At 39.3% G+C, this 25,849-nt stretch overlaps 1 pseudogene; it reads left to right on the top strand.

Annotated features, from left to right (window-relative positions):
• The first annotated feature begins 6,062 nt into the window (after nucleotides 1-6,062).
• LOC109679866 (SWI/SNF-related matrix-associated actin-dependent regulator of chromatin subfamily B member 1-A pseudogene) lies at nucleotides 6,063-7,367 on the top strand (annotated as a pseudogene).
• The last annotated feature ends 18,482 nt before the right edge of the window (nucleotides 7,368-25,849 follow it).

Below are 25,849 nucleotides of genomic sequence, written 5' to 3' on the forward strand. Positions count from 1 at the left end.
CATAGAGGGTAATTAAACCCCAAGCATATGATTTAGGTTCCATAATTGATGGCCCATCTCAAATAAGCAAATATCTTAGTTACTATCTCCAAGTAACATAATGAAAGTGGGGCCAGCAGTTATATGTCTTAACATCAAAGGCCATAGCTGGTAGCAAAAGCAGGTCAGCCTTACTTCTGAGAAAGGCTACAGCTTTTCCAAATTCTGACAGATCCATCCTTCTTAAAAAGACCCACTGAAAAAAAGATAGAAATAAAGGTGAGTTGAAAGTGTCTGGAAAATAGACAAAACTGACCTTCCTGCGAGTGAGAATTCAGAGATAAGATTTATTACAATTATAATATTAATAATATTACTAGATATTCAAATAGATATATTGGAGAAAGATAAAAGAAAACTTTGAAATTGGGGAGAGAAATTTAGAAATGGGTGATACGAGGCACCCATAGACTATTTGGATAGGGACATGCAGAAAGCAGTATTTTAGAAAAATGGTTCTGGCAGCACATCCAAGTGGATTAGGACAGAGAGATGCTGTAGTCAGAGAGAAAAGTTGTGATTCTGCATTTGTAAGATAATTGTACTGTATCCTCCTCCACTTTCTATGTGTGACTTCCTGATGGCATACATTCAGTAGGAAGTGGGTTCATGAAATTTGTTTATATGAATGTGTATGAACAAATTCCCTGGAAGGATGACTAAGAAACAGGTGTCTGTCTGGGATGTGGAAACAGGAGATGGGTGAGTGGAGAGAACCGCTTTTCATTCAATTACATTCTGTTCTATTTCTGTATGTGCCATGTACTTTTACTTTTACACTTAACAGATTTTAAAAAGTGGTTATTGTAACATCCAGGGATAAAGAAGATCCCATCAAGAGATAGAGCAAACAGCTGTGTAAATCTTCTTCCAAGTCTGAAGCACTCAGTATATTTTTAAAGTACACAAGAAACAGAATGTGCAGAAGCAGATCCTAGATCTGCTGCAGTAGAAAACTGCAGGTGCCAAGAGTGGAGAGAACCTGGCAACTGTTTGGAGTTAGGGACCCGAGGGCCAAGAGAATGACTCATCTAAAAATGAGGGATCATGGTCCTACTGCTTTCTTGGACTCCTCCAGCGTTCATTAGTCCCCAGTATTCTACTAATCTTAGATGCCTTAGGTTCAAATTTGCACACATGACTTTAGAACTTTACAGCATCACACACTTGTGTCCATTCATATTGATACCTTAAAATGATACTGGAGTTTTGGACCTGAGGACCAAACTCCTGTGCCAGGTCCAGCCACTTGTCCCTATATACCAAATAAAGAGGCATGGTGAAGGGCAGAGAAAGATTTGTTACATGGTCTGGACATATATGGGTAGAGTCATAGTAAGCACTCAACCCATCTTCAGCCCTCTTTGTGTTACAGTAATGAACTATAAGTTTAATTAGACAGAAGAACTGGGAGCAGAGGACAAAGAGTATGTGTAGTTATACAGTTCCCAGTCACAGATGTAGTCTAATTGGTCAATATCTCAGTCCTTGTTCTGGGGGAGGTTCTAGGAATTGTTATCTGGAGGGTGGTCCATCCTGAGAGGGCTCTACTGTTGGGGATAGTTTCTGTCCCTTGTCATGAAGATGTTAATAGTTCTATCTTTGCTGTAATCCAAGATGATTGCAAAGTGACTGCAAAGAGAATGGCTTAGAACAAAGACAGATATAAAATGAAGGAGAGATACCATGCTTTCCTCCTGCTTCTAGTTAATTCATGAGCCTGAATAAGAAGTCCATGCTTTTCAACAAAAGCAGTTTGAGCACCTCTTACAAAAATAGCAAATTAAAGAGAGAAAATGCCCAGAAGAAGTAAATAAATTAACTTGTAAATGAATACCCAGGAAGATATATTATACTCAAGATAGAAAAACAGAGATCAATGTAGAACTAAAAGTAGTTCTTTAAGAAGGAAACATTAATCTATGTTTGGAGAGGAGATACAGTTGAGACTGGTATTTTGGTGTATTTAACTAGCATGATTTTTATCAGCTCTTCAATACATTTAAGAGGAAGAGAAGAAGCACAAGAGCTGTCTGATGCTGCTGCAAGTTCTCATTTCAAGTTTACTGCTACCCTTAAACATTCAGGAGCTTGGCTTACCAGTGCATCCTGGAATGATTAGTTTCTGGGAATCACATGACAATGCTTAGAACTTAGGTAAGGATATAATTTATCATCCAACTCTGGGCACACTTTTTCCACTGGAACATTTTGAGAGTTAAAGGGTGTGATACTAATGATTAAACCAGGATAAGAAATATAATCTGACACCGTCCAGCTTAAAAACAAGCATATGGATATCCCATTCATAAGAAAATTGGTGATTGGAAATGACTGTTTGTAAACAGACAGTAAGGGGATGTCTCTTCCATACTACAAAGCCCACATTCCTTGTGTCCATAATTCCCAGAGCACTTAGACCACACCATGACTATCAGAGAGACTATGTCAGAAAGAGCATTAGATAATCATGTGCATTATATCATTCAGATGTGGTACAGCCCAACATCTCATCCTGTTCTCTTTTAGGGTTCATCATTTCAGGAACTAAGTACCATATAAACCACCACTCTTTGGTTTGCATTGTCATGATTCAACTTCCAGGTGTATTTAGTTACCCAGTTAACAAGGAAAAGACATGTACTAGGAAGTCCTTACCTGGAAAGGATAGTTGAGATGTAAAGTTTTCAGCTTGGCCTGAAGAGGATCATGTTGGGCAAACCTAGCTAATCTTATTAATAAGTAAGTTAGTGCCTTCCTACTAAGATGTGGAATCAGCCTGGTGACAAATTATCTCTGTTTTTCCAGGGACTGAGGTGTCTCCTAGTGCTTGGGATTTTAGTGCAGGTACTAGACAAGAAAGTAGTGGGCAAATAGGAGGAGTCAGTCCCCCTACTTTTATGTATAGACCCTCAGTGATTTTAAGAATACAGTCTCTATTTTGGAAAGCAGTTATTTTTATGCTGGTTACATTTTCTGTTTATCACCTTCTCCATCTCCAGGTATTTTGTAAACACCTTTTTTAAAATGTCCATTTGTTCTGTCAGTTATATTTGTTGCATGTCTAAAATTGCCCACAGTCATCCCATAGTTTATAATAACAGGCAGAACAAGCACTCTTTGCTGTTTTAGCATAATGGATTTGTGTGAGGGTAAGCGTTTCTTCTTGTTGAGTTATAGTTACACTAGAAACAAATTTGTAGTGAGAAATCTTCACCTCCCTCTGAAGGGGTAGTACTGGTCACATAGCAAGATCAGAATGAGGAAGCTGTCACCAACCATTCACCTGTCAATGACTGGATCTACCAGGTAGGGACCAAGTTTTCAATACATGAGCCTATGGGAAGACACTTCATATCCAAATTATAACACATGCTAATTAGCAAAAGCATTAAGAGAGAGTCACAAGAATGAGAAGAAACAATAAGAGAACAAGGAAAGAGAGAAAGAAAGTGATTGCTTGTAGAGTTTTCCTATTAACAGCATCTGCGGAGACTTAGATCAAATCATGCCTTTGGTGTCTATAAGATCTATCCAGAAGCTTCTATTAACTTCTCCTTCTTCCCCTACTTTAGATGGTCTTATGTGAGTTTCTGATATTTGGCATCAAAATATCCTTAATTAAGATGTATTTCCCAGTCTTTGTCCTAAGACAGGTTCTTGTTTTCTCCCTTAATATGATGTGAAGTTTGTGAATAAAAGTCAGAACACTCCCTGATGCATAATAAAATTTCAATCCATGTTGACTACTCTTATTACCATTCAACAAGCATTTATTCAGTCTTTGATTGCTGTGTTAAATATGTAGGAGGGTAGGTTTGCTTTCTAAATTCTTCAGTGAATCTGAGATGTGCAAAATCTTAATAGAGGACAATACCATAGGGAAGTGTATTAGTGTATTTTCTGACATTATAACAGAGTATCACAAGCTAGGTAATTAATACAAAGCTGGGAAGGTCAAGACCATGGTGCCAGCATCTGTTAGCATCTGGTGGGGACCTTCTTTCTGGTTCCTAAAATGGCAAAAGGGAACTCATCACAATACAGAGCAAACATGCTGAAAGAGCCTGCTTTTATAACAAAGCCACTCTTTCAACAAGTCATGAATCCATGAATTCATGAATGAATTAATCTATTCATGAAGGCAGCCCCTTTATCACTCAATCTTCAAACACTATTAGCATTTGTATTTGGGGATTAACTTTCCAACACATGAGTTTTGGGGAGCACATTCAAACAAGAGCAGGAAGCAGCAAGTGAAATTTGTATTGTTACGAGTCAAATGAGTCCAGACCACCGAGAAAGACTTTAAAAGAGAGTCTTTATTTGCCAGTTGGCGACTGTTCTGACCAACAGGTTGCTGGCCCTTAGAGAAACCCCGTTCTGACTTTAAGCAGGATTTATAAAGGCAAAAACCATGTCCTGTTTGACAATCGTTGTGACGCAAGGTAGCCCAAGTACAGATGCAAAACAATGGCTGTTATTTGACAACCTGTTGCAAAGCAAGCTAGCCTAGGTACAGAAGCGAGACAATGGCTGTTAGTTGCCTTTGTGAAGCATAAGTGAACACAATCAACACAACCTTTATCTGCATCCCGCTTTGGCTCCTTCTGTTTTCCTCATCTCTATGGGAATCAGATTTTTCATAAACTCTCTTCAGCTTTAAACTAAGATGGCACCTGATTAATGGCTTCTCTTTGGACACCTGATTAATGGCTTTCCTCTGGCTAAGTCTTTTAACCATTTCAGTACATGACAGCTGGGTACATTTATCTGGGACAGGAGAGTCATCTTCTTGGATTATAATCTCATTTGGAAGGCCCCAGTGCTCTAGCACTCTCTCTCGGCCAAAATAAATTTATCACTGATAAATCTTATCTCTTTTGATCAAAGCTAGACAGTAACTTTCTGAGAGAAGGGGTGCAGAATTATATAGCACCTGGGCATTTTAGTGCCTTCATTGTAAGCAGAAATTCAGTCAAGGCCTGTTAAGTAAATTGTTAAAAGAGTTAAATTATTTTCATACTAGCAACCCCAACAGATTTTTATGATGGACTCATTATAAATGATTTCTTCATCAAGGAAGGTTATTATATTGTGTTTACTTTCTGAGTAAATAAACACTAAGCGTCTCTTTACAAAGCCTCTTCTGTTATTAAAATTGGAGTTAAAATGGCTGAAAATGAGAATGGATTTATCCAGATGTCAACAAAGGAAGGGGAGAATTGCCAGGCACTTAAATGATTCCACACAAGCTGGAACATATGTCTCAAGGCAGTAAATGAAGCTCATTTGAGTTACAAGGCCTAGTGAATGCCATAAGTCTGGGAAAATGCTACAAGATGCTCTTAATTAGGGACACTACCAGGTAGACAAATAATGTTCATGTCTCGTAATATTTATGCTGCTGGGATAATCCTGTTACATGATTTAACTCAGAAAGGTTTACTAGGTAGAAAACTCCTAAGCACTTAGTCTTTCTGCACAAATCTACCACACCTACCAAGCTACAATACCTGTGGTGTGTTTATTTACATGCAATTTGGATCTCTATAAAAGCAAGAGCTTTAGGCAGATTTATCTCCTTTTAAGAAGAACATGAAAATATTGAATTGAATTACAAATCAAAAGTGTATAAATTATTGATGATGTGAAGCTTTTCTTTCAAAAGGTGATTAGTGTTGAGACTCCAAGTCTCCTAGCAATAGAGATTACAACCCAAATTCCTCCCCCCGCCCCATCCCCATAGCCTCTGCAGCCCACTTTTCTTTTTTAAATTTTCTTTCAATCATTGCACAGAAGCTATTCGGATCTCTGAAAGACATTTCTTAATGGGGAATTTTTCAGTCTTTAACAATACACAGCATCTGACACCTTTGCACTCCTCAGTTTCTGGCATCCCCTTCTCTTTTTGTTTTCTCTCCTGTGGTTCATTTACTTATTAAACACTCACCTTGGGTCCCCACTCCACCCTTCCTGATCCCTCACAGCTCAGCCTCACGCTACCTGCCTTCACTACAATCATGATGATGGTGCTTAGCAAGACCTTCAGGAAGAAGCCAGTGAAGTTCCATCTGGAGGACAATGGCAAATTCTACTTGATGAGTTCTGAGGTGGGAAACTACCTCCCAATGTTCTCAGGTTCTCTATACGAGAGATACCCCTTCCTCTGGAGGCGACTAGCCACTGTGGAAGAGAGGAAGAAAAGAGTTGCATCTTCACATGATCGTGGATATATTACCCTTGCCACCAGTGTGACTCTGTTGAAAGCCTCAGAAGTGGAAGAGATTCTGGATGGAAGTGATGAGAAGTACAAGTGGTCCATCTGCACAGAGCCCCCAGTCTACCTCGGGGAGCAGAAGGCCAAGAGGAACAGTGAATGGGTGCCCATCCTGTCCAACAGCTCCCACTATCTGGGCGCCATGCCAGTGTTCCACCACTATCAACAGTAACTATATAGGCTGAGATAAGAAGAGAACCTTCTCCCTGTGCTTTGATGGCCATGACTCAGCTGTGATCCATAAGAACACCTTGCAGCCTGAAGTGCTGATACCTATCAGGCTGGACCCAGAGATTAATGGGCAGAAACTGTGAAGCGCCTTTACCTGAAACATAAATAAGAAGCTAATTACCCCCCAAGATGTTTTCAGAAATCCTCTGTGATGACCTGGATATGATCCCTGGGACATAAGTGCCTGCCATTGCCTGTGCCATCAGACAGCAGATCAAGTCTTATCCCACAGACAGCTTCCTATGAGTACCAGTCTAACCAATGTGTCATCATCAACCCTAAACATCCACATGTGAAACATATCTCTGGTGGACCAGTTTGAATGGGACATGACAGAGAAGGAGAACTTGTTGGAGAAATTTGCACTGAAGTCGTGCTCAAAGCTGGGGCTCTGAGGAGAATTTGTCACCACTATCACATACAGCATCCAGAACAGCTGAGCTGGCATCAGAAGACCTACGCCTTTAGCAAGAACCCCCTGCCCATGGTGAAGATTGCCATCTGGCACACAGGCAATGCAGACCAGTGTTTCCCATTGCTGGAGACACTGACTGATGCTGAGATGGAGAAGATCCAAGACCAGGAAAGGAATACAAGGCAAATGAGGTGTCTTACCAACACTGCCCAGGCTGGTGACCAGCCCATCCATGCTCAGCTCCCACAGGGCATCTCAGAAAATTGGACTGACTCTCCTTCCTCTTCTGGCAAAGAAAAAGGCAAGGGGCAGCCTGGTGCCATCCTAGGAATGGGGTGGAATGGAATGGCACTGGTGGGGTCTTCCAGGTTACCGTCCCCTAATACACATTCCACTTACTGAGCCCTAGTACTGTCTCCCCAACTCTCAACCAAGCATTCTCCTCCACCATTGGGACTCAAAAGCCTCTTTTACGGGTTGCCTTTTGCTTTTGTATAGGAGCCCCAGGGAGGGCTAGCAATACTTTTTAAATAAAAGGCAATGGGTCATGTTTAAAAAAAAAGTTTCACTTTAATCGAAATTGTAGATACCAGTAATGTTTCTCTTTAGCTACATGTTGCATCTTGGTAAGAAAAGTATCCACCCAAGATAACCAAAATGCAACATGTCCTTTTCAGTTTAAAAAGCATTACTACCTCATTTTCAAAGTTGGATGAGAAATTAAATACTAGATCCATAGTTCAGAAGGAGTGTGATGAGGATAAAAAGCAACTGCTTGAAGATATCAAGAAAACTGAATTAGTCAGGAAAAAATTATATAAGTATACTAAGTTTTTAAATAAAATGATTTAAGTCAAGAAATCTGAATTGCATTATTACAAGATTTTTGAATCCTTGGAATTTTAAAACTAAAAGTTCTTTAATGCCAGCTACCTCAGTGCTCCATAATTAATAGGTGATTACAATGTGGACCAGCAAATAAATGATTAGCTCAAGATTCTTAGTCAATGATATTTGGAGCCATGCTGAAAATATGGACAATATTGAGCAGGGTTTGGCTCTATGAAGACAAGTTGAAGAAAACTACAATCATAGGCTGTATTCTTATGTTTCAGAATTGAAGACAAATATCCTCCCACATAATACCTGTTAACATCACAGAGAGTAAATATTAGCTGGAATAAAACAGTGTTATGGTAATATTCCTTAGGCTCTGTGACCCAGAATCTATATAATAGAGTAACACCTAATGCACAACTGCTGGTGTTACTATTCAACACAAAGATATGCATTAAATATATTTAATAATACTGTAAGATAAATCCAAGATATTATTTGATCATCATTCTCATTATTTTTGTATTTTCTGAATGTTATGACCTCAAACCAGAATGATTATATAAGTTTTTAACTAAGTACAATTACAATCAACATTTTCACAGATACTCTAAAGATATACTTATCTAAAATAAAAATAGAATAGTATAAGATTCCAGTTCAATTAAATTGAATAAATTTTTTTGAACACCAAATGAGTGCCAAGATTTGGCAAAATACTTGAGATAACAAAATCATTAAGAACTAGCTTCTATATTCAAGATTTTAATCAAGTAGGGGACAAAATTTATTAATAGTTAGTTTTCAGTATAAGTGTAATAAAGTCATACATTCTGTAAAACATTATAAGTAAAACAAATTGTGTCATTAAAATTCTTACCTCAGAGCAACTGTTCCATTCTATATGTACATTGTCTTTTTCTTAAAATATTTCATTGCATATGATGAATAGCCCCATGGGATAAACATAAGTAAAAATGTCAAACCTTCATACCTGCTGTTCAATGTGTTGGTGGGAAGGGGAGATATAAAAACTTACTTTGGAAAAAGTAAAACAAATGAGTATTGATTCAAGACTTTATACAGTCTTGTAAATGTCAAAAGTGACAACCTCAGTCAATTTTGCCATTGTTTCTAAATTTGTCTGCTGGTTTTTGAAAAGTTGAACTTATGGATCTGGATTTGGCACGTAAAAATGTCTCTAAAACAATGTGTTGAGAAGTCAGAAGACTTCCATTTCTATAACCAATATCCACTAAATTGCACCAGTCCCCAAATGCTTGCTACATAGGATTAGATAATATTAATAAAAGAAGAAGCATTCTCCTCCATGGTGGCATCAATTTTGGAGTTTTGGAAACTAGTGTTATCTCTTTCAGTGAGCCATTAAGGACTCAACATTTTCCATATGGAAATAGTTAATAGTAGTTATCTACTGTTTATTTAGGTTATTTTAGGAATACCAAGAAAGAATATTTATTAAAGGTGTATTGTGTTCCAAGCACTGTTCTAATCAGGTTCCACACATGAATTCATTTGAGCATCATGACAACCCTATAACATAGGTCTTAATGTTTCCACTTTAAAATGAGAAAACAGGCAGAAGTGATGAGCTAGTAATTTTTGGAGACAAAATCTGAGCTAAGAATGGTGGGCTTGAAAATATATTCTTGTAACCATTGTGTTACACAATTATTAGCTCTGAATTCTGATAACATTATTTAATTTCTTTAGCCCAAAGGTGAAATTTTAAAAAGCATTCTCTCTATCCAAGAAAATGCATTGATACTTGTCTCTTCCAACATCCAGGGAATGTTTTTTTCTATGTGAAACAAAAAGCTAACAAAATGTTATTAAAGGAGAGACTACCCAGTCAAGGCCCTTGACTTTGAATCACATTTGAAAAAGACTTGAAAGCCTTTTGCAAAACCTACAAATGTCTCTCTGGAGCAAAAGACTTGCTGAATTATTTTTAAAATAGATTTTGGGAAGTGATGAAAAATGTGAAACTCTTTGAGTTGTAAGCAACAGTTCATGTATCTAGTTTTCACAGCTGCTTGGCCAGTTCTGCATAACTTCTAAAACTAATTAATTCACTATCTCCCATTGGGAAAAATGAGAAGATAGTAGAGAGAACAGCAACACCGACCCTGAAGTTAATTTATCATAGTTGCATTGAGGGTAGAAACAGGCCAATAATAAATGCTGACGCTAGTAGTGCATATTTACAATTAATTGGCTACACTAAAATGATCCAGTATGGCAGTTTAATTGAGATGATTCTTTGTTGCCTCTTACAGGAATATGATTTAGTTGGTTAGTGCTAAAGTCAGCACTAACCTCACAGAAATTCTGGGCAATAGGTGATAAAGCAAGAGAAATGACATCCTGGTTGGCTATTGATCTGTAGGAGATGGACATTAAGCTCTCCACTTGGCCTTTGGGAGACTACAAGCCATTTTCATGTATGCTTAGGGGCTGAAAAAAAAAGGGATGTGTATTGTCATGTTTGGACATTTTTAAATGAATCAATCCAGATAAAGCAAACAAGTTAGCTTGCATTTCAATGATCTCTGAGAATTCAAAATATCCAAATGCAAAGGAAGACTAACCTGCTCTTCAGAGGAGATTAATATGGGATAAATGAGAAGCAGCTGTTAAATGCCATAAGCTTGTTTCTATTTCCTATGAATCACACAAAGAAGCATCTACCAGTAGACTCTGAGAGAGCTGGTAGGGAGCAACTGAAGGAATATATAGCAATGGTGATCATGAGGGAGGATGGTGGTGTAGTTCTGCATATAAAATGAAAATCCAAAAAGCGTAAGACAAGGGAGATGCTGATACAACTTAGATGGTATTTAGTTGTTAAAAAGTCTATAGGGTAAATAGGCATGAGAACTGGAGATTCAAATTTGGCCCATGATTAGCACTCTAGGAGTGTGAGGAAAGGTAATTTCCCTGGATATTAAGTAAGTAGTGTATTTTTGAAAATCAAGTAGGAACTAAATTCTATCAACAGTTGGTATAATGAAATGATCAAATCCCATCGATAAGTTGACTTGACAATAAAATTAAAATAATAATTCCCAACACAGAAGCCCATTTAAAGTTCTCTTACATATTGGTGACCACAAATCATTCCACTTATAATGTAGTTGATTAAATACTCTAAACCACAGAACCAAAAGCCAAATCTAAAATATTGTAACAATTGCTAAAAAAGTAAGTATTATGCAGCATTGACTACAGAAATGTCACTGAATCATTTGAAAGCCAAAACATTGGTATGTTCCTTTGAAACACATTTCATAGCAACAGTAATACTTTCCTGCTATAGAAGGGTCAATATTATAAAAGATGTTAGAACATATTAAAGGGTAGAGGGAGGAAAAGAGGATGTCTTCCATACAGATTTCTATCAATTTTCAAAGAACAAAAAACAGAACTTTCAAATCTTCCCTTCCATGGTGCTCATCTTCATCTCTTCCCAATTTTTTTGGTGTGATTTGAGGATGAGATCATTTGTGAGAAGACCTGATGTATGGACATAAAGTGATGGTTTCATATTTATTAGACAGTAAGAACATATGCTTCTGTGGAAAAAAAGTATTGAAGATGTTCATGGTATTTAAATGAAACTGAACACTATCTAGAGTATATTTAAGAATTATGAGCACTAATTAAGGTCCCAAAGTGGCCATCTTTGTGTAGTGGAATTATGGATTCTTTAAAATTATTTTTTATCTCTATATTTTCTACTTTTCATTTAATAGATATGTACTTTATGTAATAAAATTATTTCAAAATAAAACAAGATGCTGCTTAGTATTTCAGGATATAAATTGGAGTCAATACTAGGTAGATATTTTTATAAACATAGATGAGTAATACTTGCTTATACAAAACATAGATAATCAATCTTATACACAAGTAGGCCCAACATTTTCTAAAACTTGAGTACTTTAGGCTTACTTTTGTTCTCTTTCCACAATCCATGCCAGGTCTTGCATTCTTCTACTCTTCAGTTTACCATTATCCCTCTTGCATTTACTCATTCCACACATAATCCAGGTTAACTTCATAATGCATTCTTCAGTGTTTGTCTCCATGCTTATATGCTCTGGTAAGCATGCTAACACATCACACATTGCTGTGGGTTAAGAAAATGAGATCAATTATATATAGGTCTCCACATCCTGCTTTTTCTCATTTGAAAACATTTCGCTGATAATCTACCAAATTAACTGTTACAACCCTAATTTATTATTTTAATGAATATATTATATCACATATCACTCCCATATCTATCATAATTTATTCAATAATTCCTCCATTAAAGTTTTTAGGGTTTTATTGCCATTATGAAAAATGTTGCAATCAACATCTTTATACATGTGTCATTACTCATGATTTTACTTTCTTGGGATAGTGTTCAGGAGTGGGAATGATAAGCCAATGAAAACAGTCATTTAAAATTATAAAAGGCACTGCTAGATTACTTTCCAAAGAGGCAGTAACAATTAACAATTTCACCAATCATACATGGAAATACTCTTTCTTGCATTACTGATAGCAATAAACATTCTCATTTGTTTCCATTTTTGACAGTCCAATGGGTAAAAAGTAATACCTCATTATTGTTTTTAATTTTATTTACCTATTAAAGAATTTGAACATCTTTTCAAGTGCTTCTGAGTCATTTGAATTGGTCCTTGTGTGAGATGTTTGTTGTTCGTTTTGCCTTTTTCTATGGGAGTATTTGCTCTTTTTCAATTTGTAATTATTCTTTCAAAAGTTTCTGTCTTATTCCTCTGTCATTATTAATTTCATTTTCTAAATCTATCATTTGGCTTCTGAATTTGTTCATACAAATTTTTATATAGATGAATAACAGTTATTCATCTAATTTTGGAAGATTATAAAGTTATATTTAGTATTTCATGATAGTCCCCATTTTAGTCATCAAGGGGAACAACAATAATACAATTGTTTCATGCAATTTGAGGAGTTAGGAAAAGAAAACTTCAAAATAACAAAGACAAAAACAACACTGAAGTTGAAGTGTGGAGCAAATGGCTCACAAAGGTGCCTGGCATGCTTTTCTCCACAAGGACCAAAACAAAGATAGAAATAGTGAACTATTTCGCTGGAGTGTTTGAGCCAAAGTGTCTAAGTGCAAGTAGGAATCTGACAAAGACATAGCAGAACACAGAGATTCATAATGGTTTCATAAAGAAGAAAACTTAGCACATAGCATCTACCTTTCCATCTTTCACGAGAGAGAAGAGCCCATTTGCTGTCTCCAGCAGCTCTGTAATCTCAGCACTGTGAATCAGTCAGGAGATACTGCTTATCCTCCCTCCACCTGGGAAGCACCTAGATAGCTCATCCTCTGCAGCCCACAGAGGCACCCAGGAAATAGTCAAGTGGCCCTGACTACCCTCCTGCTGCACAGGAAACAAAAGCAAAAGTTGATAGAGCTGCTGGGAGCAGTTAATTAATTTCTTTTCTGAACCTCACATAAGCAATGTCTCAAAATGTCTCTGTGCAGCAGGAGTCCTTTCCCCACTGAGCAAAATCCCTCTTGATTCAGAGTTGATCTGTAAAATAAGATAAAAAGAATAATTCCGAGAGCATTTAGATTGAAGATATTGCCATTCATTAAGATGGAATCTTTCCTAATACATCTACTTTGCCCTGAAGATAATGTGAATAAGATGAACATTTGGTAATCTATCTTTATGACTTAAAGTATTTCTGTGAAATCTTTATTCTTTCATTCAACATATTCTGTGCCACTTGTGTGCTAGGCAATAACCTACACATTTCTTAGACAAATTCACCAATACACACAAACATACACACTCACATACACACACACACACTTCTTACTGTAGCTGTGATGACAAATGCTCACCACCATGTTCAGCTTTTTCCACTGAGATAGGTTCTCATGAACTTTTTGCACAGGCTGGTTTCCAACAGTGATCTTCCTGATCTCAGCTTCCCAGGTAGCTAGGAATATAGGCTTGAGCCACCATGCCAGGCCAAGTTTATTGGTACATGTTGGTATATTTAAATTCAACATTGTGTCCCTTAGGTGAAATGAAGGGATAAGAGATTCATTCTGATTATGGGATTTGGGGAGATCTTTTAAGGATGGAATCCATATCTTACATCTTCTATATATAATTGTATAAAAGGTCATATTTTGAAACTCATATAAAAGCAATATTGGGAAATGAGTGATTTTTTTCACTGATGACACTTTCTGAAGCCTCTAGAAAATAATGGAAGGTAGGTATTTTCCTGCAGTTTCACTGTTACAGGTGCACCACAAGCTGTAATACAAAGTCATTCATTTTCTGTCCCCTGTGCCTGAAAGGACCTCTGTAGTGACAATCTGCCTGGCTTGCTCACTGTATACTCACTGTTCTCTTAAAAGATACCTTCTAGGGAGTTTTCTCTGACCACCTGATTTAAAATGGAAGTCTGTTATTGCTTTATTTTTCTCTATTACCACTTAATGTACTGCTTTCCCCTAGTTTGTGTTTTTTTCTCTCTCTTATCTCACTACTTAAGTGCAAGCTCCATGGTTTGGCCTATTTTGATTTTCTGATATGACCACAGTGCATGGACATGTCCCAGGTGCGTCCTAGGTGCTTAACAGATGAATATGAAGGATATAATAGTTATTTTTTGAACCATAAAAAAAGCATGAAATCCTGTCATACTTCACAACATGGATGAAACTGAAGGATATTATGTTAAGTGAAATGAGTCAGGTGCGGAAAGACAAAAATCTCGTGATCTCACTCATAGTGGAATCTAAAAAAGTTGTGTTGTGGCAATATAGTCAAATGAGAAACCAAGCGACACTTGGAGGAGTGGGAACTCAGATTTTATTTTACGCCAGCGGGCTCAGATGTGTACTGTGTCTGAGCTCTGAACAAAGGATTCACAGGATATTTAAAAGGCAAGGCAGGGCATCAGGTTACAAGGAAAGTGCTCTCCCATCAATTAGGGGCTAGTAGTGAATTAGAGACCTAAGGTTGTTTAGATAAGAACAGCAGGAGAGTCCTGCTTTGGAAAGTTTATTTACAAGTGGAGACAAAGGAAGGCAGGAATGAGTGTTTATCTCTTCATAGTGCCCTTTACCTCGATCCTGAACTTTTTGCATGGCTCTAATGGGCAATTTCTCATGCTTTAAGCTCTGTCTGAGGTTACAGCTTTTAATTGGCGGTTTACCATGTTTTATGGCCCCTTTTTCAAGGCTATCTTCCTCTTCAGTTGTTCTCACAGTCGTTGAGAAAAGAAGAGTGGTTACTGTAAACTGGGGAACATAGGAGAGAAGGCATAGGGAAAGAAGACAGTCACTGATACAATGTCATTCAGTGATAGGTGGAGGAATAAGTTCTGGGGTTCAGTGGCACAGCAAGATGAATGTGATTAATAATATGGCATTATATCTCAAAATGGAAGAGAAGAATTTGAAAATACTCATCATACAGAAATGATAAAATTTAAATAAGATAAAATTTAATGATAGTTGTGCTAATTCCCCTCAGTTGATCACTACCCAATGTATACATTTATTAAATCAAAACATTACATTGTATCTGGTAAACAGGTACAAATATGTGCCAATCGAAAAATGAATGAAGTAATGAATGAAAAATAAAAATCACAACCCACCAGCAGTAGTCCAATCTGCCCATGCAGGCTGAGTGCAGCCACATATACCCCTCAGGGTATGCATGCACACAGTGAGTCAGGATGCCAATTAAAGGCCCTGAGAACATCTTAACTTGAATAGAAATAAGCCTGTCACTTGTGACATATGTACACACTTACAAATGTTACTATTGATTCCTTCCCTAGTGCTTTGACAATGTTTTGTTTAGTTCATAGTCATGCTGACTCAGCATACTTCTTGAGGAAGAAAAAATAAGCTAGATACTCATGGAGCTCAGCCTCCAAAAAGAAAAGACTGTGAGGCAATAGAATTTTGTGCAGCCATGAAGAAGAACGAAATGTTATCATTCGCTGGTAAATGGATGGAATTGGAGAACATCATTCTGAGTGAGGTTAGCCTGGCCCAAAAGACCAAAAACCGTATGTTCTCCTTCATATGTGGACATTAGATCAAGGGCAAACACAACAAGGGGATTGGACTTTGAGCACATGATAAAAGCGAGAGCACACAGGGAGGGGTGAGGATAGGTAAGACACCTAAAAAATTAGCTAGCATTTGTTGCCCTCAACACAGAGAAACTAAAGCAGTTACCTTAAAAGCAACTGAGGCCAATAGGAGAAGGGGACCAGGAACTAGAGAATAGGTTAGATCAAAAAGAATTAACCTAGAAGGTAACACACACACACAGGAAATTAATGTGAGTCAACTCCCTGTTTAGCTATCCTTATCTCAACTAGCAAAAACTCTTGTTCCTTTCTATTATTGCTATACTCTCTCTTCAACACAATTAGAGATAAGGGCAAAATAGTTTCTGCCTGGTATGGAGGGGATGGGGGGGAGAGATAGGGGGTGGAGTGGGTGGTAAGGGAGGGGGTAGGGGTAGGGGGGAGAAATGACCCAAGCATTGTATGCTCATATGAATAATAAAAAAAAGAAAAGAAAAGACTGTGAGGGACAGTGGGGGATTATAGGGTACAAGTAATAAGCAAACTCCACCAGCTTTCTGGGTGATACTACATGACCATGGGGATTTTGAAAATGGAGAGGATGAAAGGATTGAGAAATTTAAGTTTTTCACTGAAAAGAGACTTGCCCCAAAATTCCTGGTTCACAGGCTTTGGGCTGTGCAAGGGAACAGATGGACTTTACCATCAGACAAAATTAAGAGAATCATCAGAACAACTGAAGAACAGGAATTTATCTCCTAGCAAGATAGATTTGTCCATAGGAGCCCTGTTACATCTGCTAGAGACCAGCACACATGCATGATCATGTGCAGGATGCTGCTGACCTTTCCAGGGCAGAGCAGATTAGGGCAAGTGCTTACCTTAGTTTACCAAAACTAGTTCCGGGTGGCCTATCCCAGGTGGCTGTTGAAAATGAATAAATCATTTTCTTTTAGAGTGTGCCATCCTAAAAAATGGGTATAGTGAACCTAAATAACATACAGAGAAAGATTAGTTACATTATTTGTGAGGAGCACAGTATTGTGAAGAGTATAGTACATGCAAGATGCATGTCATGCAAAATATGGACATTTTCAAGGAGGTAGAGGCAAAGGAAAGTTTTAAAAGGCAAGCTGAAGATCACATAAAATATTTTGAAGTGATAATCATTGATTACAAAGATCAGTCCAAAATTAGACAGTTGCTGGGCATACCTTCTTGTAGAAGTCCTGTGTGTGTGTGTGTGTGTGTGTGTGTGTGTGTTGGTTTTTGCCAGAACACAGGTGGAATGTAACACAGATTACATAAAGATAAGTGAGCTCAAAGTCCAAATGAAACTACTTGGATACACTGAAAGAAAACTTTTAAGGTTAGGTACTAGAGAAAGGAGTTTAAGGTTCTCTCAGAGAGAAGGTAATCGAACCTGGGCAGGTTACTGTTGATTTTCCCTCCCGGGATTGGCTTCCCCATTATCACCCTCCCCCAACATTTCACTTCCAAGGACAACAGCCCCCAATATGTTGCTTCCAGGGACAGCTAACAGCATTTTTAGCCAACCAGCCAACCACTGTGTGAGACACAATGTCTCTAATACTCCAACACTGCTGATTCTTTTGTTTCCACATAAGCAGCAGTTGGAGTAGAATCGATCAGTTCCTCTGATAGCCGCAGGGTGTCGAAGCTGCCATTCAAATCATTACCACCATAATTATTAACCATTGTTTTAGTGAGATGTCTGCTAGACAGTTATTTTCCTTTCCTTTTCAATCATTAAAAACACAACCAAATTGCATTGATGTGACTTGCCTCAAGTCAAGTCATATCAAGACATTTATTAAACACCTTCTGTTTGCCCAAGTCGATGGAAAGTCTTGGAGGAAGGAATACTTAAAATGCCCTATCTGATTTTAATGCTGTGGGCAAGAGGGTCACACACACACACAAACAAGTACAGGAAAATGTTATATGGGCCACAATACACTGTTGGTCATAGGCAGTGGCAATTTTATTTTCAGAATTTTATTACTATGGTGATAGGTGCTTGGGAGGAGACTTCCAGCAGAGAGGATTTGGAGAAGTGGGAAATTGCGGTGGGGAATTGCTTTCTTTTCCAGCAGGTAAGAGAAAAACAACCAAGGGAGTGGACAGGATTTGCACCCCATTAGCCCAGCCACCAGAGCCTGCCTTTTTGACAAGAGAGTTCGGTGGTCATTCAGGATAAATGTGAAAGGCAGCTTTAAAGGGCTTTTGCGTCAGGATGTGTGATGTGGCCTGGGTGATTCAGCCATACATTCAAAGGCTTTGTCCATACTGAACTTTTTTTGAACTCATTTTTCAAGTATGTTAAACCCAAACACAGTGCAGAGGTCTGCACATGGAGTGGGCACAAACCAGAGCCAACAACACTGCAGGTAGGGGTGCCTTCGTTCTGTCCTCTCCGCGAGGCCTGTTTGTGACAATGCCTGATAGATCCTGTGGTCTCTGCGTTTGCCACATTTAACAACGTTCACCACCATGAATGGACCTGTTTGATTAAACTCTGTTCAGAGGATGAAAACACCAAAGAACAAGGGTGGAAAAGAACCGCGGCAGAGCAGGACCTGGAGCCCAGCAGGGACCAGTGTGTGGACGCTCCCTGCGAGCAAGTATCAGGCTACCTTCCTGCCCTGGGATTGGCATCCTATCCTTGGGCTTAGTGACCTCGCAGGAAGTGTGGAGATGGGGGTGCGCTCTGGGGCACAGTGAGAACGTCTCTGGTCCAGATTACAATCGAGGAGGGAGACCAGGGACTGGTGTAGTGCCTGGATCTGAAGTCAAGGTGAGTAGTGAAGGTCGGGAATTTTGAGGGAAACCCAGGTAGGTAAATGTGGGAAGAGGACAGGGGGCCCGGGGCTGTGTGTGCGAAATGCGGGAAGGGAGCCCCTGGGAGACAGGTGCAGGAAGGTCCCCGTGGAGTGGGACATACTCCCAGCCTCTTGTGGCGGCAGAGAACACAGACCCGGGTGGTGGTGGGACAGAGACGAGGAAGTCTGCCGCGCGCCACCGCTCTGGAACGGCTGTGGGACCTCCGCGGAGCGCGTGGGCGCCACACTGGAGCCGGGGAGTGGGGTCGGTAGCCGAGCCCGCGGAGTGCGGAGGGAGTGGGAGCGAGCGTGCGCAAGCCGGGCTTGCCAGTAACGGCGGCGGCGACCCCCGGCGGCGCGGAGATGTGGCCTTTGGTGGCGGCGCTGTTGCTGGGCTCGGCGTGCTGCGGTGAGTGGTTCTGGGCTCCCAGCCCTGAGGCGGGTGCTCCGCGCTCCCCGCGGGCGGCCCCGCAGCGTGTGGGCTGCGCCCCCGCCGGCCAGGCGGCGCCCCAGAGAGGGTGGCCGGGGCTCGGGGTGCGCGGGCCCTGCGCGCCCGGAGTGGAGACGTGGGAGGGCCCTGCGGGTAATCGGGCGCCCCCTTCCTTCCCTCCTTTCTCTCTTCTTCCTCTTCCCCCTGGGGGAGAGCGGGGTTCATCTCCTTCACTCCATCTGCACCTGTAAATGCACCACAAATCTGTAGATCATTCTGTGAACTTTCTCCAAGATTCACAGTTGAGTTTGAGTAGTAACACCAGCAACTGTTCCATTTATACTAGAATACTAAATTAATTTGATTTCATTAGCTTTTCTGCATCTGTGAAAGTTATACCAAATGGAGTCATTCCTGTCATGCTCCACTTAAATGGAGTTAAGAAGCCACAGGTTCAAAAAAAATCAAATAAAACAAGATAGATGCCTGCTCTATAATCTGTCTTCAAAAACCAATCCAATGAAACAGCCTGCAATAACTTTAATTTTATTTAGCAACAGATGATAGAACAGCTAGCTTTGACTTAAGACTAGTGACTAGTTTTGACTAGTAACTGTGGTCACCAATTAAGCTCTCCCATAAGGTGAGGTCTCCAGTAATGTCGGTCCTAAGAGCCAGTTTTCTTTCAGATCACCTTAAGCAACTTTTCTCTTTCCTCAGTAAAACTTAAACCAGCCTCTCCTTCGTTCAGACTTACCAGAGACTACTGCAGCTGGATGTGTGTCCTTGATTGCATTCCCATTCTGTTTGTCTTAAATTAAAACTTCAATTATGGAAATTTGTCCTTATATTTTTATTTTATTTTTGACATTATGTGGTGTCAGAAGTGGCCTTTGAAGCAGATTGGCCTCACAGAGATTAACAGTCCATGGAATTACTGTGTGAGGTGCTCACATGTGGCTTCTTGAGTCCTTTCCTTTCTCCTATTGGCTCTTCTCACCACATGAGTATCTCTCAAACAGAATCACCAAGTCCTTTGCTCTAACCCTTAACTTTTATTTGGGATCTGTTCTATGAAGAGCCTCTCACTGTTGTTTACAAGTGACCTTTCCCTGTCTTTTGACCTCCCTTCTGTTTATGAGCGCTTCCATCCTTCCTGTTAAGTCCACACTTAATTCTTCATAAACAATAAAAACACCAGTACTTATTTTGTTCTTTTTCAATTTCTGTTGTTGCATCATTTCTGTTTTAAACCAAATTACTGAGATAAATATTTATTTATAGTATGGGCTCTCAGTAACTCAAGGGTATGGTGAGATAGTCCTGGGGACTCTAGCTGGTGACATGTTCACACATTTTGGGGATCATTTAAAGCTCTCCAAGCTTGCTTATTTTAGTATTAAATTTAAAAGCCATGTCTATGAAATAAAATAATTTGGATGGATGGAACATCTATCTCAGTTGGCACTGCAAAGATTTAAAATGGACTCCACCTAGAAAATGTACAACTGAATGAATGAATAAGTAAGTAAATAATAACTCTTTGCAAACACTATCTCAAGGCAAGGAAACTCCTCCCTCTCCAGAGACTTCTCTTCCTACAACCTCTCAGCTATTACCCCTATTCTCTACACAGCCCCTAAGTCAGTTTCAATATAAAATTTCTTGGGAAATTCCAAAGTGGGGAAATGGAAAAGTTAAAATTTGCTACTCTGACATATTGGCTCTTTATGAAAGGTACTTGAAAAACAGTTGTGCTATTTCTTAAAACAAAAAATAAAAACCTCATGTGAAAGGAACCCTCCCTACAATAGAAGAAAGGCAATAGTCTATCTAAAAGGACAAAAAGGGACTGGTGGGTTGGCTCAAGTGATAGAGTGTTCCTGAGTTCAAATCCCTGTCCTGAAAAAAAAAAAAAGAATGGAAACCAGAAAATTAGAGAAGGTGTGAAAGAAAGACATTACATATGGGCTGGAGGCATAACTTTTCACATAATTTGGTCACACTTACACACTTTAATGTTCTTTGTCCAATCCTGTATATTGGTAATTCCTTTGACATTTTTATTTCTTTATTAGGGTGCTCATGCCACATAAAACTTTTATTTTTTTCTCTTGCTCACTATCTTAAGTTAAATTTAATTCTTAAACCTGGCCAGGACCCTTCTTCATTACTTACAAATAGATCTAAGAAACTAATGAAAGTTGCATATATATTTGTGTATATATATATATATACACACACATATGTAAAATATGTAAATTTTTGTCATTGTTTTTCTGTATGTTTTGTGTTACACATATTTTTCTACAACAATATATAAAAGAACTTTATCTAAAAGTAGCACTTGAATCAAGTATTTTATCAGGGAAAATAACCTAAATGTTTTCAAGTTCATGGGACTAATAAAAGGTCAGTAATATAATATTGTTGATTTATTAAAGCAAGCATAGATGGCAGACTTTAGAGGCACCCACCACCTTCCTGAATCTCCATGAATCTGAAAAAACATGTCAGGTACATAGCTACAAGGAAAGGCAGGTGTCTTAGAAAAACTTGGGAGGACATCACTGAGAGTAGAAAGGTAGAAACCAGGAAAAACCCTGAAATATCAAACTTTAGGTCTACAAAAGAAACAAAGGGAAAACCTCACTGGGCTTGATTCCAGAGCTGCTCTACACTCTGGAGCACCCTGCCCTGTATAATCTGGTAGAGAGTGAAAATTTCTCAGGGTATGCCCTGATTCATGGTTTACTTGGAACTACTGCCTCTTGTCATGTTTGGAGAGTGCTAGCTGTGCTCCAGGTGCTACTTTGCAACCCAAGTACCAGCCATACATCTTGGATAGAAACTGTAAACCTCACTGAAGAAAAAGTGGAGCTGCTTCACACCCTGAACCTCCCCACCCAGTAGAATCTTGGGGAACATACAAGCAGCATGGAGCACACTGTGACCAAGTCCACACCTGGAGCCACTTCCCTACATTCTTGAGTGGCAAGGGCTAGCTGTGTGTTGGGTACAATTTTTCAAATTGAGCACCAGTCTGGTGGGCTTGGATGGAGCCTGTAAGCCTTGCTTGGGACTAGTTGGAGCTGCCCTTTTGCCCTTGAGCATCCCACCCAGAACAAGCCTGTGGAGCATGCCAACTTCACAGTGGTGAGCCCTGACTCACACTGTCTAGAAGCCACTGCCCCATGTACTTGGGTGGAGAATGCATTCAACCCCTCCTCCCCAGCTTCTGCCACAAGCCTGGAGCTGCTGCCCTCCCATGCACTGTGGAAGGCCAGAGTTATCTTGCTCTGGCAGGTGCTTCTTACTACTTCCCCGACATCTGGAGTTGCTAGTCTGAGGTGGAACCTACCCAACCTTTCCTCCGCCAACCTCTGCTACTTGCCTGGGGCTGCTGTTCCTTCCACCTTTCCAAGTCCAGATCTTCAGCCAACCACAGACCACCATATTCAGGCTTCATCCAGAGAAGAGTCATGGGCATATGTACCATGACCAGAGAGGAACTGGGAACAAACACATCAGGAGAGCCACAGTCAAGCTTTGAGAGGCAGAGATTGGAGGAAAACACATGCTGTTCTGACAGAGTCCAGCTACTACATTGTTTTCTTCCTCTGACTATATTTTTTCTCTATAATAAGTATACTGACTTTATTATATCTTTATCTAATATACTTTTCACCCCTTTTCCTGTCTTTTTTCTTATTTTCTCCACCTACTCCCTTGTTTTTAGTAAATTTTAATACTTAAATCTTTATTAATTTTTAAACTACTAGTTAATCCTACAAGAATACTAGTTCTGTTCTTCTTATAGCCATATTAGGAATGTAAGTGATGTTTCCAATTTTTAAAATTACAACTAAATATCTGTTTTGGTTTTGAATTGGTGATTTTGTTACCGTTGCACATGTTCTCTCTTCTGAGCAAGTGAAAGAGATATTCAACATTACAAATGCATGACATAGAAACACAAGTTATATGAAAAAGCAAGGCAATATGATCCCTCTTAAAGTTTATAACACCAATAATAAAATCCAAAACCACCAAACTGGCTTAAAAGCCAAAGTATCAAAACTTTACTTGTAATACTAACTAATGTCCTCAAGAAGGATTCAAATGAATAAACAAAGTAAGAGAATCAATCCAAGACCTGGACAAGAAGGTCAGCAACATGGATGAGAAATTTAGTAGGGACATTGAGATTCTGAAATAAGTAAACATGGAAGTATTAGAAACAAAAAGATCAATAAATAAAAATGAACAGTAGAGAGCATCACCAGTAGGCTAGAACAAACAGCAAAAAGACTATAAGGGATTAAAAATAAGATGAAGGAAATATTACACTCACACAGCCATAAAGAAAAAAAAAAAAAAAACCATGACCACAACCTGTAAGAACTCTGGGATGGATCACAATTCCAAAACCTCAGGTGGGTCAAGATGGCAGGTTAGTTTTGACTCAATTAATGAGAAGAGTCAGATATACAGGATAGGCTACATCTTGAAGAGGAAAAGAGAGGAATAGCATTGTGAACCATGAAAATGGTATCAGGACAGCAGGAAACCACAGAGAAACTGAGGCATCAGAAAAGCATCAAACAGTTCCAACCCTCTCTCTGGCTTCCTGAGATGGTGAGGGGAAACTGAAGATGCCATCCCATGGTAAAATAGATGGCCTGGTAATAGAATACCAATTCTAGATGCAAGACAGGCCCACTACTCCCACATGCCTTAAACCCAGTGTGGGTATTTCTGAGACAGTAATTGGCTAAGTGTGGAAGGCTAGCCTTGGTGAAGAAAGACATTTTGTTGCTCCTCTTATCTTGGAGGGTGATAGCAAAACACCCTCTTGAGAGAGGACCTCTGACAGTGGTCAGAGACCTCACCCTCTGGCCAGGAGTCAGTCCCGTCTTCTGAGACTAGGATGGAAACAAAGCACTGAGCCTGTGGCTGGCTTAGTATTTAGTCCTGATAGCCTGCTTCCTGGCTGCTGGTGTTGAATTTTGGATGAATCAGAGCCCTTGCCCAGACTCTCTGAATCATATGAGTTGCATAGCCTCTACCTTCCCACCGCAGTTGTAAACTATTGGTCATGGCCTGAAAGCACTGAATGCTAGGAACTTCATTTTGGTGCATGCTTGTTGATAGTCAGGACTGAGGACCCAAAGGCAGACTCTCTGAATCATGAATTTTATACAGCCTCATCCTCTGCAAAGGGATGTAAACTGCTGGATGGAGTCTGTAAGTATTGAGATTAGTAGACAGAGTGAGTAAATCCCTCAGCCAGTACAGAACTCAGTGCTCTTATTTGCTTCTCTAACTCTAACACACTTGGAGGACACCCAGAGACTTGGATGCTTGCTGCAGCTGGTGACACAAACCTGGTGTGTATGGGGGATATAGAGTAAGTGAGATCCTGCCCAGCTTACAAAATGGAAAGCTTCTGATATCCAACAACAGCTTCCAGGACACAAAAAAGGGAAGCCCAGAATGGACAACTGACACTTCTACAAGAGACTCCAGTTAGTTTATCTTGATCTGAGAAGTGCTGGGGATCAGGCCCTGTGCACTGAACACTGAGTGAATGCTTGACTATTAACCCCTCATTCCAGTGATGAGAAAAAGCAACTCAACCCAGCCACTACACTGTCCTGACTGATTCTTGAGACTGTTTCAAATGAAATACTCTAGGAGGTATCATCAACTTGGCCCCAGATGCACATATTCCAATGTAGAAATACAAATAATATGAAAAGAAAATGCATCTCTTGCAGGATTCAAAAATTCTACATTAAAGGACTTGAATGATAGTGAAGCATATGAAATTTCAAAAAAAATGATCTTAGAAGAATAATAAGAATGATTAATGAAATTAAAGAGGGTATGTATAGCTGAATGAATTCAAAAAGAATACAAATAAATAGCTGAATGTCCTCAAAGAGAATTCAAATAAAGAGCTGAATGAAACAAGACAATGCAGGTTTTGAAGGAAGAATTCAATAAATATATGGAAATCCTGAAAAACAATCAAATTGAAATGTGGGAAATGAAAGGCTCACTAACCAAATAAAATCTCAATTTAAAACCTTACTAATAGAATAGGAGAAATTGAAAATGAGACTCAAGAATCAAAGTAGAGAAATTAGATAAAGGGAAAAGGACAAATAGAAAATGAGAACAAAATATTCAAGACCTCTAGGACATCATCAAAAGACAACACCTACAAATTATGGTTACAGAAGAAGAGATAAAGGCATAGAAAACATATTCAACAAAATAGTAGCAGAAAACTTTCCCAATCTTGAAAAGCAGAAGATCTTTCAGATAGAAGAGGCTTTCAGAACACAAGACAGACATGATCAGAAAAGAAACATTACTAGATGTATTATAATTAATGTACTAAATATATAGAACCAAAGCAACAAAAAGAATATTGAAAGCTGCAAGAGAGCACAAATCACATATAAAGGCAAATCCTACTGAACCCTGGCAGAATAGGTCAACCACTGGGAATTACCACTACTGCACAGGACCTGCCCTGCCTCACTCCAGCAGCTGCATCTGATTTACAACCTTCTTGTTTGGCTGCCCATGGTCATTCCTGGGCCTCAAGGGGATATGCA

Source organism: Castor canadensis, chromosome 5, assembly GCF_047511655.1.
Source record: "Castor canadensis chromosome 5, mCasCan1.hap1v2, whole genome shotgun sequence".
Classification (NCBI taxonomy): domain Eukaryota; kingdom Metazoa; phylum Chordata; class Mammalia; order Rodentia; family Castoridae; genus Castor; species Castor canadensis.